Here is a 15,585-nt window from a genome sequence, read left to right on the forward strand (position 1 = left end):
ACAAGTTAGTCATGATAATCAATCAAGCTCAATCAATTTGTATTGATCTCTTTGGGTATTTGTTGCCTAACCTGAAACAACAAATTTAAACATGAGCAACATGACCACTAGGACAAGCCTAGGGTCCAAAAGAGATAAGAAAATCAAAACAGCAAGTGACAAGTGTCCAAAATCAAGTTCAAACAATCAAGAAACAAACTCAATTGGTTTCATGATCATATCATTCATCATCATCATTTCATGAGCAAATTAGGTCAAAGCATGGCATATAGAAGCTCAAAGAAGTCAACAGAATGATTCAACTCAAAACCAATCATAAACATTTCAATAAATTCTCAAATAATTCATGATCAAACATCATCCATAACATGATAAGCATACCAAATTTCAGCTCATTTGGATAAAGGGGAGTTGGTCAATGAAAATCAGAAAGTCAAAGCAAGTTCAAACAAGCTCAAAGAAGTCAACCAAACATGCACCAACTTCAATAAATCATAAATCAGTGACAACATATGAGAAATGAATGGGACTAAAACCATGATAAACCTTAAGATGTCTACAAATCACATGTCAAGTTTCAAGTCCATCCAATAAAGTATGCGAATTTCACAAATCATAAGGCAACAAGTGTCACAAAAGTCAACAATTTGGTCAAACAGGGGAGAAAATTCCAAACAATTAGGAAATGCCATCAATAATTCCATAAAAATTCACATGTAAACTAGACATCCACAAGTGACTTCATGCAAAAGTTCAAACCAATTTGAGTTCAAGAAGCATGGCAATTAAAATCATGAAGTTGGACATCAATGGTGTGACACAAATTGTCACACCCCTATTCAAAAATCATAACTCCACAACCAGCAATGATAAATTCACAAACTCTACACCAAAATCACCATGAACATGTCTAGTTTAAGCACAAAAAGTTTGGGAGTCATTGGATAATGTATCATCATTTCACAATCAATTTGGTGAGACATGCACAAAATGGACAACATGAACAAACCCTAGCACTTTTTAAAATTCATACGTGCAAAAAATCTGGAAAAAATATCATAAAAAACTAGAGGTCAAGAAGATCAATCCACAAAAAACCCCATGAAATTTGGATTACAATTGAGCAACTTATGAATTTTTTAAGATGCCATGCCAAAATGAAATAAAAATTTAGAAATGAAATGATTTAATGAAATAATAAACGACCAGTGGCAATTGTGTAAATATTGGATCCCTTAAGTGAAACTCTGCGTTTCACTTAAGGGAATGCTGCGTTCCTATTGGTTCATGGCAATGGCACAGTGTACTTCATGCAAAGCGAAAATCCAAACACGAGCCAATGAATTTCTGGGTTGAAGAAAGAACTAGGGTTTGCTACAGTGTCGTGTTCATCATTGGATGAACAAATTTTCCAGAAATTGGAATCAAGTATGCCAATCAACTCGTCTTAACATGCTCATCATGAATCTAAACCTAGTTTTCATCAATTCGATCTAGACAGTATGAACCATGCAAAAACATTTTTAGCAACCAAACTTAAATTCAGTGTAACTCTCAAAATACTCAACCATTTTTCAAACTACAACCACCAATGAACTTAGCATGGCAAGACCTTCATGAAGCATATCATAATTTCATCAAAGGTGGGATTCAAATTTTTACCAGATTTTGAAGAGCTGTGTTGATTTGTGGTTCTTTGGCCTGGATTAGTAGAAACAGATGCACATGAAGGTTTGTACTGGTGAATGGATGATGAATCTTAGCTCAGCAACCTTTGGAACAGCTCCAATCCAGATCTGCCATGGATGAAGCTCAATAAAACAGTGCTGGCAAATGGTGCTGCAGTTGTGGAATGATGCTTCCAAATGCTCCAACAATGATGGTAGGTGAAGAAGCAACCAACAGGGCACGAGTTCCCTTGAGAATTTTTCAGAAAAGTTCAAGTGTAGAAAATGAGAATTTTTGAGAGAATGAGATTTTGATCTGGTTTGGCCAAGTGTGCTAGGGCTTTTCAGCAGAAAATGAAATATATGTAGTCTGTTTAATGTTACTAAGCATGGTTAGTGGAAATGATAATGGAATTTTGCTTAATGAGGTGTTTTTTGATAATTGCTAAAAACCAAACCAAATTACATGGGGTGTATGGTAATGCACGAAATTGGGCTTCAAACATACCCCAAACATGATTTCTGAACATATGTAATTGGTACAAATCATTGGAAATGTTTAAATTGAAAGTCCAATTTTCAACTCACTCTTTTTAATTCATGCCACTTAAAAAATGCCATTTTGCTTGGAAGATTTTTGGTGAATTGTGATGAAAGATTTGGATAGAGCACATCAAATATGACTTGTAGCAAAAAACCCCACCCAATTTGGCCAAATGGTTTGGAAGTTATGGCCTTTTGAAGTTAAAAAATTCTTGAGAATGATTTGATCATAACTTGCCAACCACAAATGATAAATGAGTGTTCTTAGACTTTTTGGAAAGGTGAGAGCAAGATCTTCAACTTTCATGTTGGACAAAATTTCATTTGAAGCTTGTATGATGATGTAAATTTGAGGAGAAAAACTTTCTATTTTTGGCAGTTGAAAATTACAGGTCATCTGCCATTTTTGGAAACTTTTTGTCTGACGTCAAATTCTTCAATCTTGATCTTTGAAATGCCAAATGAGACTTGTATGGACATGAATGAACCCTTTCAAACCATCTCCCACCTTGAAATCCATAAAATTAGGCACCGTTGACCACAGTTGACCATAGTTGACTTTCTAGGGTTTCTGGTGAACTGAACACTGACTGATGACTTCTGAGCAATCAAACCTTGACCAAAACACTTAAAAAGGACCCCTAGGTCATGTGAACATGTTGGGCCAACCCTAGGGCCTTGTCTCAATGGAAAATGCACTGGCTTGCTTGACTGACTGATCTCCTGACCAGTTTGACCTAATTCTTCTGAATGGCTTGCACTTGGGCAAATGGCTATGCAATGCTATGCAATGGACCATGTTAATGTTATGACCTAATATGAAAATGTATGTACAAAAGGTAGGGTGCAAATTTGAGGTGCTACACCCACGATTACAAGGTACATGCCAAATCCTTAGAATGCCCACCAAGAGACAAATGTAGAGGGTCCTCCAGATGTTGAAGTTGTAGAAATATATCATGCTTTGGAGGAACGATTAAAGGCTCTTGAAGGCTTTGATGCATTTGGTCTTGATGCTCCAAACACGTGTTTGGTACTAGATGTGGTAATACCTCCGAAATTCAAAGTACCAAACTTCAAGAAGTGCACAAGTTTTAGCTGCCCAAGGCACTATTTGGTGATGTTCTATCGAAAAATGGTCTCCAATACCAGCAATAGTAAGTTGATGATTCAGTTTTCCTAGGACAATTTGAGTTGGGCATTATTGAGTTGGTACATGGAGTTATAAAGGACCTGTATCCAGTCATGGAGGGTCTTCGCTAGCGCCTTTTTCAAGTAGTACCAGTACAATTTAGATATGGCTCTCAGTCACATGCAGTTGCAAAACTTATCTCAAAAGAGTAGCGAGTATTTCAAAGAATATGCACATCTATGGAGAGAATTGGTAACCCATGTGCAACCGCCACTCTTAGATAGAGAACGGGTTGAGATGTTCATGGGTACTCTGCAAGGCTCTTATCTTGAAAACTTGATAGGAAGTGTGTCATTAAGCTTCTCTAACCTATTGATGGTGGGAGAACACATTGAGAGCAACCTCAAAAGTGGAAAAATCCAAGGCGCCTTGAGTGGTCAGATTGGTGAGAGTGAATCCTCTAGCGATTCCCAAGAGGAAAATGAGGATGAAACTGATGATATCATGAAATTCACAAAATTATGTAAACTCAGTCTCTAGTTCCTTATCATCAATATCTATATGCATTAGTTGTTCAATACCAGCAACCACTACTTCCTGGTCCTTAGTACCAACAACAATGGCCTAGACCATAAAACCAATGTAATACCCCAGATTGCTTTCAGGATTACCGACTCACCCCACAAACCAACATGGGTCTTTTTAGCATATTTTATCCTCACTCACACACTTTCTAGGAAACTTCCCAGAAGGTCACCATCCAAATACTACTCCAAGGTAAGCACGTTTAATTATGGAGTTCTTATTTGTCAGGCTACCGAAGAGAAGATGTATCTTGTTGGTATAGGTAGTACTAATTATTGTACCCAAAAATTTGCCATTCCCTTTCTACATTATTCATCCAATTACTTGATCAGGAGATCACTTGCATACATTCATAATGCATCCACATGCATCATTCATCATGGATTCAAAAGAAACTTGGGCTTATGAAACTAGGGGTTGTGTAGGTATCCAAGCTTAAAGGTGTGGTCTACCATATCATCAACATAGGGAATGTGAAACCCTAATGGTAGTGGTGAAGGCTTGAATTCAATAAACATGTGACCAGACAATCCTCTAAGGTCTTCAAAACCCTAATTTCTCAAGGCTTGATCTCTTGGAGCTTCCCTAGGCTTTGTTAGGGCCTTCAAAACCCTAATCAGGAGATGGTGAATCAGATAAACTTGGTGGCCTGACTGTGTATCCATGCCCCCCAAATCTTCACACATTATCAATATGCTTGGCCTAACCTTTCTTTGGGTTTATGTGAGCATTGGTCTTGGTCCAAAGTCAGGGTGTTATTCATGTGATTAGGGATACAACTATGGTCTTGGTAATCTAAACAACTAAACTTCTTGTGTCTCAAGCCACTTGCTAGTCATGCCATTGGTTCATGGATATTATATTAAAACCCTAACCTTATGTCAAACATATTTTCTTTTCAAAAGTCAAACATTCAAGTCATAAATAAACCAATTGTGAAACCAATTTCCAACCACTTTTCAAACCATTTCAATCCATTTCATGTCATGTTAAACCATTACATATGATTATACATAAAAAATACAAGTCTTGACATTTTGACAAATTGTTGACTTTGGTCAACAGTTGACTTTTTGGTCAACTTTCCAAAGTCAACCCAAAATCCCAAAACCCAAAATTTCACCCTAATCAATAATCCATTGTCCATTTACAAAGGAAACACAAAGAAAATGCATTGTTGACCATTTGTTGACTTTGGTCAACAATTGACTTTTTGGTCAACTTTGACCAAAGTCAATCCCTCACTTGCTCTTGACTATCCAAACTTGGCCTGGCCCTTTTCTTCAATGTGTCATCCAATCCTCATGTTTATTGATGTTTTGTTCTTGGTTGCTTCCATTGCAAGTAACACATATGGTGCACCATGTCATTTTGGGGTTTTTTGAACCATTGACCTTTGCCCTTAGCCTGCCCCTAATCAATGACCAAAGAGTCCTCTAGCAGTCCAACCATGTCCTTTGATCATCACCCTTGGCCTGGATCTAAAACCACACAACAAAACCATGGAAACACTTGTTGATAACTAGTTGAATGGAGGCTGCAGTTTGGAAACCTGTATTCTGCAACAACAAACCAACACAACCACATTCAGTCATGAAACATGAGCCTAATGCCATCTGCTACACCATATTTCCATGCCAAACACTCTGCAGCAGTACCACAGGAATATGCTCATGGAAGCTGCAACCAAACTCTCTGCTCGCAGTATAACACAACCTTGCCAAACCATCCAACTTGCTGAACAATGAGACTAAACCAACAAACCCTGCAGTAAACGACACATGAAAACATCAACCAAGCCACTGGCCTCATGAAGGGTTTACCATGCCAAAATTCAAGCTATGTCTTGTCATGTATCTGCATCATTAACCTTATTGCTACCTCAGTACCATGATATGGCAGCTTTACCTTGCAGCTTGGTTTATCATCATTGTTCCCTTGTGACCATGAACAATCCTGTTACATTTCATACATACCCGTTACAATCAACAATCATGCTGCTACACAAACATGAGCTTGCAATAATAAACCTCAAAACTGAGTATAAACATGACATATTCTATATTAAAGCAGAATTGAACTTATGCAACCTTGCCAAAATGCAAAACTTAGCAAAACAATGCAAGTTAAGAAACAACCATAGCCATAAACCTGCAGACCACAACATGTGTACAACAGTTCACCACAAACCCCTGCCAAGAGATCATTGGTTCATACATATTAAACATGCATCAAGCTAAGCCACAAAAACCTGGCACCAAGCAATGCATAACATGCCTCATTAACATAACCTAAGACAATTCACTGACCAAGTTTTCAAAGCCAAAACTTACAGCAACATGGAGATGAGTAGGATAAATGCAACACACATCAAGCTATCAAGTAATGCACCTTGAACCTAACAGCTACCTCAAACCTGTTTCCAATTCAACTGATCTTGCAGCAGGAGTAAATATCCTACCAAAATCTTGCTAAAACCTGTAAAACTTGCAACAATGTTCATGAAACCTCTCTAACATATAGCAGCCCTTGAACCAAAACCACAAACAACCAATGGCCTGCTATCAATCCAGCAGCATCATAAAGATCCCTAGCACACCATGATGTGTCATCTAGCAATAAGCATCTAAATGGGAGAGCATCAACACAACAGTATACATAAACATTCCAAGCAAGCACCTCACAAGCCGTGACCAAGATGTACCATGGGTGTGGTTCAATGAATTTCTTGATTATGCTCAAAGCCTGCAATGGATAACATGAACCAACTTTGCAGTGAAACCAGTGGGGTTATATGAAATACAAAGGGAAATCAGATACACATTTTTAAGCTTGCAAGGCATTGGTAAACATAATATAACTTTGCTCATAAATCACTAACATTCACCTACAAAAAGTACCCTTCATTTCAAGCCAAATCAAGGTCACTTAAGGCTAACCTGTGACTTGGATAACAGGCCATTAAAAAACCATTTCAACTCAACCTCAATCTCCTTATAACCTACAACATCCAGTCAAAATCCTTTTCATTCATTCATTAACCAACTAAAACCAACTTAACTAACTGAGTTCATCACTCATTAACTAACTGAGTTTGCTGTCAACTCAGTGAGTCACCCCTAACTAACTCCAAGCCATCCTCAACCAACTCCTAACCTCATCCCAAGCCTAATATAACTCCAAACCTAAGCCCTATTTAAGAAATTCATAGCTCTTATTTTCAAAAACCCTTGGAACCTTGTGTGAATTTGTGCAAATTCTCTCTGCAATTACTTCCCTCACCCTCACCAGAGCTCTATTCTCTCCTAAGAAGCCATTGAAGCTTCACATTGAAGCTTCAATTCCGCTTGATCTAAACCATCACACTCTCACTTCGCATTGGTCCAGTTCAAAAGAAGAAGAAAGAGACGAAAAGAAGAAGAAGGGGAAAGAGTCAAAGTCAGAAATCTTACCGACGAACATTCCGATTATCTTCTCCGGTATGTCATTTCTGTTTCATTCGCTTTTTCTTGCTTTCAGCTCACCAAGTGGTGGTACCTGACGTATGGAGTAGAAGCCCTATAGTTGTAAGGTTTGGTTTGTGCCTCACACGATTTAATTTGAACTTCTAGAGGTTAGGGTTCCTCCCTTTAGAGGTTTGATTCGGCCAGTACGAGGAGTGTTTCTCCATTTCATTTCCATTTTCATGTTCAGCCTGGTTTTGTGTTTCGATTGAGGTAGAGGTTTGGACCATAAGATAACACCGGCGTCGACAACGACCGCCGGTGCAGAGAACCACGATGGATAACGGTGAGCTGAGCGTGTGTTAGGATTAGAGTATGAACTCTGTTAACTTGGACAAGTCAACAGAGGTGAGGATTAGGCTCATTTCCTCAAGGCCCATTGTATTTTACTTTCCATACACGTACACTCACTACGCCAAATAAGGGAAAAGAGGGCGCTTTTTTTGGCCTATAACAGCGCTTTAAAGCGCCCTCTAATCTGGCGTTGGCATAGGTAAAGACAACGCTTTTTTTCCTGGTGAAAGCGCTCTCTAAAGTGGCTCTTTAAGCCCTTTAAGGGCCACTTTAGAGGGCGCTTTTTAAAGAAAGCGCCCTCTAAAGTGGAAACTTTTAAGGGTTTAGAGGGCGCTTTTACTGGAAAGCGCCCTCTAAAGTGGGAATTTAAAGGGTTTAGAGGGCGCTTATTTTGGAAAGCGCCCTCTAAAGTGGGTGGTTATTTAATTTTTTTTTTAAAAAGCGCTATATTTATTTATTTATTTTAGACAACCTGTATATTGAAGCAGTACACCTAAAACTGTATAATTTGAAGCCCTTTTTCACACATTGCATTCAACAAGCCTTATATACAACAATCCATACATATACAACAATCCACTGATATATAATCGTTTAACTTCTAAAGATTCTAAATATACAACCAATTCATAACTTAAAAAGAAATAAAACTAAGTAGCAAAAGCATCTCTGAGATGTATGTTTTTTTTGCTAGCCGCAGTCTTCTTAGCAACAACCTCTTTTTGTTCAATATCAATAGCATGAACCTAAAATATCATAAAATTAGTTAGGTGAAGTATAAGATCAAGAATTAACATTTTCTATGCATAAATATCATATAATTGTGTTTATACCTTTTTTTTTGATGCAACTGACTCGATTTGCTGTAATAAAAGCCATTTTACCTGTAATAAAAAAAAACAATTAAAATCATTTGACCTGTACCTTTTTCACTAAGTTCTCCTTCTTTTCTTGGTTGGAATATGTTCTACATGTCTCTTAACAACACGAACGGTTGGATTGATCCAAATACCCTCATTATGATCATTTCTAATATATGAATCATTTGATATAATATTCTCATCTTGATCATTTCTGGTAAACGATTCAATCTCAACATCAATATCACCTTGATCTCCAGTGTTTTCATCAATTACTTTGTTGGAAAAAAGAACTATAGACCATTTCGTACTTTTCGGATCATTGACATAGAACACCTGTCTAGCTTGAGAGGCTAGAATAAAAGACTCATCTTTGTATCTCACCCTATTAAGATCCACTTGCAAAAATCCTGACTTATCCATTCGAATGCCGTTATTATTTTCAACCCTCTTGCAACCATTTAGGACACTCATTTAACGATGCATACTCATTTCGAAACAAAACGCAATCGTTTGGACATGCATGTATCTTATCATAGCTCATGCCAATAGAGCACAACATCTTTTTGGTATCATATGTTCGATTGGGAAGAACATTATCCTCAGGAAGCATATCTTTCAAAAGGGCTAATAACTCTGTGAAACTTTTATCCGACCATCCATTGCCCGCCTTTAAGTTGTACAACTTTAATACCGCAGACAATCTTGTGAATTTAGTGCAACCATCATACAAAGGTTTCTCTGCATCACTTACCAACCTCTCAAACATTTCGGGACAATCCTTAAGATCTCCTTCAAGTGCTTCTGCAATCTCTTCAACTCGATCACAATCGTATGTATCTGCGCCACTATAGTTTGAGGCATAGGTCGTACTATCCCCCGGTTCAACATTCTCGTTACTTTTCTCACCATGCAAATTCCAACATGTATAACTTCGATCAAAATTCCATGCCTCATTAGATGCGATGTCAACTGAACTGCGTCAACCCGTTTCCCATAACAACAACCCAAGCAAGGACATATCATTCTACTGGGGTCTTCGGCGTGCGCAACGACAAACTTAACGAATTCTGATACCCCATTCTCGTACTCTCTCGACAATCGATTGGAAGACATCCATGTATTATCCATTACTAATTAGAATGAACAAAAAACAATTTCAGAAGAGAAACCAAAAATGGGATGAGACAAAACAATTTCGCTTTATTAAGTTAGTCTCTGTGCAGGGCATTCATGTCTCCAACAACAACCCAAAACCAAAACAATTTTGGTTTATTGAGTTAGTTTCTCAACATTTTCAGATATCTCTGACTTCAATAGCATGAGAATGTATGAACCATGCATTAAGCATTAGTGGTATGCACTAATTTGTAGCATAGTTATATATCATCATATAGTTTTTACAAAAGATAAACATTGACTAGAAAATATATATGTAGAATTGTATAATGGTCTAACTGAAAGCTAACAGAAGAATAGTCGACTCTAATTTACTCTATCAAATAACATCCATACCTAAACTTCTTAAGTTACTAGCTACGCTATGTATGCTAGAATAAATACACTCATAAGCTGCATAGTGTACCTTTGATTGGTAGAAGGTGTTTTAGATATTGCTGCCTCCTTTTTCTACATCGAGAAACAAATGGAACAGTTGGTGAAATTTAACCCATAATGCCTAGTCTCCATTGCTAGCATTGCAACACAATAATTATTGTTGAGAATACTCAATAAATGTATGAACCAAGAAAAATGAAACCAAAAATGAACAATAGCGAACGTCAGAAGAGAAACCAAGTAATATGAAGATTAGAAAAATACCTATGGTGTCAAAATCGAACAGCTAACAACGAATTAATAGAAGGAGGGAACGTCGTAGATCTAACAGAGGTGGAAGGAGAACGCCTTAGAAGTAGCGAAAATCGTAGCAGTGAGAACCTATAGCACCTCAAATTTGCACCTACCTTTTGTACATTCATTTGCATATTAGGTCATTAACATAACATAGTCCACTGCATAGTATTACATTGTCCTTTGCCCAAGTGCAAGCCATCAGACAAATTAGGTCAACTGGTTAGGAGGATCAGTCAAACAAAGCAAGCAGGTGCATTTCTCAAGGAAGCAAAGCCCTAGGGTTGGTCCAACATGTTCACATGACCTAGGGGTCCTTTTGAAGTGGTTTGGTCAAAGATTGGGTGCTCAGAAGTCATCAGTCATTGTTCAATCCACCAGAAACCCTAGAAATTCAATTGTGGTCAACTGTGGTCAACTGTGCTTGAAATCAAGGATTTGAAGGTGGGAGATGGTTTGAAAGGCTTCATTCATGTCCATACAAGTCTCATTTGACATTTCAAAGATCAAGATTGGAGAAAATAAAGTCAGATCAAAAGTTTCCAAAAATAGCAGGTGACCTGTAATTGGAAACTGCCAAAAATGGAAAGTTCTTCTCCTCAAATTTACATCATCATAAAAGCTTCAAATGAATTTTTGTTCAACATGAAAGTTTAATATCTTGCTCTCACCTTTCCAAAAAGTCCAAGAACACTCATTTCCCATTTGTGGTTGGCAAGTTATGATCAAATCATTGTCAAGAATTTTTGAACTTCAAAGTGGCATAACTTTCAAACCATTTGGCCAAATTGAGTGAGGTTTTTTTGCTACAAGTCAAATTTGACATGTTCTATCCAAATCCTTCATCACATTTCATCAAAAATCATCCAATCAAAATGGCATTTTTCAAGTGGCTTGAATTTAAAAAAGGAGGGGTAAAAAAGTGACTTTCAATTTAAGCATTTTCTATACATTCTACCAATTGCATCTGACTGAAAACCATATTTGGAATGTGTTTAGGCCCATTTTCGTGCACTGTAGCATGCACCCCATGCATAATGAGGTGATTTAGCAATTTGGCCATAACACTCATTTTCATTAACCATTGCATTTGGCTTAAGTTTGATTAGTAAAATTCATTAACAGAGGATATATATACATAATCAAAACAGAAAAAGGCATTAGCATCCATTTCTACTCAGATCTAGATCTAGAAAGAAAACTCTCTCAATTTTGGCTATCAATTTTTCTGCAAAAAATTCCATAAACCTTGCCTAGCCTTTCTTTGTGCCATCATCTCCAAACATTGTAGAAGCTTTTGCAAGCATGAATCTTCCACTTTCGAGCAAAAACCGGCACTGTTACATCAAGCTCCTCACATGGCAGTTGAACTTTTGAGCACGATTGAGCAAGAGTGAGCTAGGATCATCCTTCCATTCACCTCCTAGAGCATCAAAGAGCTGCTGTTTCTACATTTCAAGGCCAAATAACCACGGATTCAACTCTGTCCTCACTTGAAGGTTGGAATTCGATTCTCATCATTGTTGAAATCATGCTATGGTTTTTGTAGATCTTGTTGCCATGAGTACACTGAACTTGATAGTTTTGATTTTCATCATGTATTGAGAGAATTATCTGGATTTGAAGTTTGATTGTGGAATGTTATTTTGTTCGATTTGTTCACTTGAGTTTGAATTAGGCTAAATAATTGTTGTTTTGATGATGTACATGATAAGACGAACACCATGATATGTCATTTGTCCATTTTTGTGAAACTTTGTTCGTGAGCTGGAAATTTGGAAGAACAATGATGAACACACCCAGAAACCCTAAATATTTTCAACCCAGATTCGCGTTTGATCCATCGCCTCGTCGCTTTGCATGTTTTCCGCGTTTTCTCCCCATGAAGCGAATTGCAGTGCGCCACCTCACTAAGTGAAACGCGGCGTTTCACTTAGTGAGCCTCGTAATTACAAAACTGCCACTGCGTCACATATTAAATCAATTATTTCATTTGGTTTTTCAATTTTTATTTCACTTTGCCATGCTGATTTAGAAAATTCATAACTCACTCAAAAATAGTCCAAATAATATGAGGTTTTTTTCCACCATGATCCTTGTGATGTCCTTGATTTTTTGGTGATTTTTAATAATATTGTGCACGGCTGGAAAAAATAAATGCCTAGGGTTTGCTTTGACATGTCATCTTGTGCAGCATGCTCACTCTTTTGCTCATAAAATGATGATGCTTCATTAGAAATTCATGATTTTTTGTGTGCATAAACTAGACTCACTCCTGGTCATTTTGATATATGGTTTGTAATTTTTGAGTTCCTGGATTGAGAGTTATGACATGATCTTTGTAGGTGTTACATTTTGTGCCATACCATTCCTTGTGCATCTTGTTGATTTTTGTTACCATGCTTATTAAACTCAAATTGACTTAAATTTTTGCATGTTGACACTTATGAATGTTGGGAATGCTTGTGAATATTTCTGGAATTTTTGAGTGCATTTCCTATTTGTTGGATAATTTCTCCCCTGTTTGACCAATTGTTGACTTCTTGTGAGACATGTTTTCATTTGATTTGTGAAATTCTGGTTATTAATTGGATGGATGTGAAATTTGGCATGAGTATTGTGGACATCTTGAAGTGCATCTTGGATCTGGTCTCATTCATTTATCATGTTTGATTGCTGTTTTATGATTGGTTGAAGTTGATGCTTGTTTTGATGTCATGAATGAGCTTGCTTGAACTTCTGTTGAATTTATGAATTTCATTGACTTGCTTCCCTTGACCCAAATGAGCTGAAATTTGGTATGATTGACATGTTATGGATGCTGTTTGATCATGAATTTTTTGAAGATTTATTGAAATGCGTTGGTATTGATTTGATTGTGATCATTCTGTTTGGTCCTTTGAGGTTGCAAATTGCATGTGTTGTGCCTTTTCCTTCATGAAATGATGATGATGAATGATATGAATGTGAAACCACTTGGATTTGTTTCCTAATTGTTTGATCTTGATTTTGGATAAGCTTCATGTTCTGTTTTGACCTTTTGATATCATTTTGACCCTAGTCTTGTACTAGTGGTTTGTGCTCTCACATTTGAGTTGTGTTTCAGGTTAATAGCACAATGACCTATGCTTGATGATGCTTACTCAATTGGAGTTGACTTGTTGCTTGTTCATGACTAACTTTGACTTTGTTTTGTAGGTTTTTAAAACTTGAGTTTGTGCCATATGGCTTGCACCCTTTGTGCATTGTGATTATTGTTGGCCTGTACAGATTAACTGTTGATCTTTGCTGTTTGGTTTTGGTTTGTCTGAGTACTGATTGTATTTGATTGATTTCAGGTACATTAGTTGCTTTAGTTCCATTGAGAACTTGCTTTGCTTTGCTTAAGAGCATTTGCATCGAGGTATAATATCCTAACTCCATGTAGTCTGGAAGACCTGGCCTGTTACTTGGCCAGGCACCTGTCTGAAGTCCTCCTTAAGAGGCGATGTTTGTGTTTGTTTACTTTTGTCCTTGTACATATCCAAAGACCTCCTAAGTGAAGAGGCATTGGCAGATACCAGGGATGTGCGATCCATCCCCTGCTATTCTGTGTGTCATCTGCTTTGCTCACACCACTGTTTTCATGCATTGCAGATACTAACCCAAGATCATTGTACATTGTGTCAGTCACATGTGTAGAAGGGTTCCCACCTTCTGAACCCACACATTCATGTCTTAAGCTCTCCCAGGCCAGGGATAAGAGCTGTGAAGTCTCATCTTCACTCACCTTTCATCTGCTTCACCTTGACTCTCAATGTCAAGGTTAAGAGCTAACCTCACCCTGTTACAGTGGTTTGTTTGTCGAGGTTGACATGACCCCTCGACTAAAACCTAACCTTGATTGAGCCAACTGATTGCATATAGTGTGTGCTATTTGTGCTTGTGTGTTTGTTTTAGCTTGCTTCCTGTGCAAGTTAGGTTTAGTTTGGCTTGCTTCCTGTGCAAGTCATGTTTAGGATAGCTTGCTTCCTGTGCAAGTTAGCTAGAAACCTTAACTTAGGGATGATTTTGCATGATAACATCTAGGCTCGAGTCGTAGTCTCCCTAGTTGTGTCTCCCTCTATTATCTGGTTAGGCTAGTCCTGTGTCCCTTCGTAGGGGAACTACGTCGCCCTGATCCTCATACCAGATGAGGTACGTAGGCAGGAGATGAGCTGATCTCTCCGGGCGCCCTTTTTGTTTTGTCTTTGTGTGTGTTTGGTTCGGAAGCTGATGTAAGTCCAGCGATTGGCATTCGGGTTCCATGTTTGCCCGTGTTTTGTGTAGGAGTTTGACATAAGCCCAGCGATTGGCAGTCGATTTCCTGTATTGTTTTGTCTGTGTGCGTGAGCCGAGCTACGAATGCTCTGATTCTTCTTCGTCCAAGAAGATACGTATGCATAGGATGCGACATCCTAGCGAGCATGTGTTTTCCCCAGTCCGAACTACTTTGACTCTGATGTCTATGCTTGATAGACTAAGTAGGCCCAGGATGCGATATTCTGCCGAGTCAGTCTTGTTTGTTTTCTTGTGTCTCTTTCAGCCAGTGTTTGTTTGTTTATGAGCAGTGTTTTAGCAACCATTTTCCTTCCTTTTGTGCGTGGATCCCGTCGAGTACGACGGATGCGCAGGGGTGCTAATACCTTCCCTTCGCATAACCGACTCCCGATCCCATTCTCTTTGGTCGCGAGACCATGCTTTTTCCAGGTTTACTCTGAGCGTTTCCTTTCCCTCTTTTGGGATAAATAACGCACGGTGGCGGCTCTGTTGTTCTTGTTTCCCGCCGGTTTTTCGCGTAATGCGACAGAACCCTAACGTGAAAAAGAACAAAAATAACAGAGAGTGAAATAACAAAATGCGCAGTATGTTAGAATTTTAATGTTTACTAAAGGGGACCTTAGAGGGCGCTTGTGGAAACAAAGCGCCCTCTAAAGGGGGCCTAAGAGGGCGCTTATGAAAGCGCTCTCTAAGGCTTTCCAAAAGCGCTTTATAAACTGGAAATGCACATGGACTTATAGAGCGCTTTTTTAAAAGCGCCCTCTAAGGGTAACCTTAGAGGGCGCTTTCTAAAAAGCGCCATATATTGTTGTCCCTCTATCTCCTCCTTATTTTTTCGCTTCACCTTAGAG

Source organism: Lathyrus oleraceus, chromosome 2, assembly GCF_024323335.1.
Source record: "Lathyrus oleraceus cultivar Zhongwan6 chromosome 2, CAAS_Psat_ZW6_1.0, whole genome shotgun sequence".
In the NCBI taxonomy this organism is placed as follows: domain Eukaryota; kingdom Viridiplantae; phylum Streptophyta; class Magnoliopsida; order Fabales; family Fabaceae; genus Lathyrus; species Lathyrus oleraceus.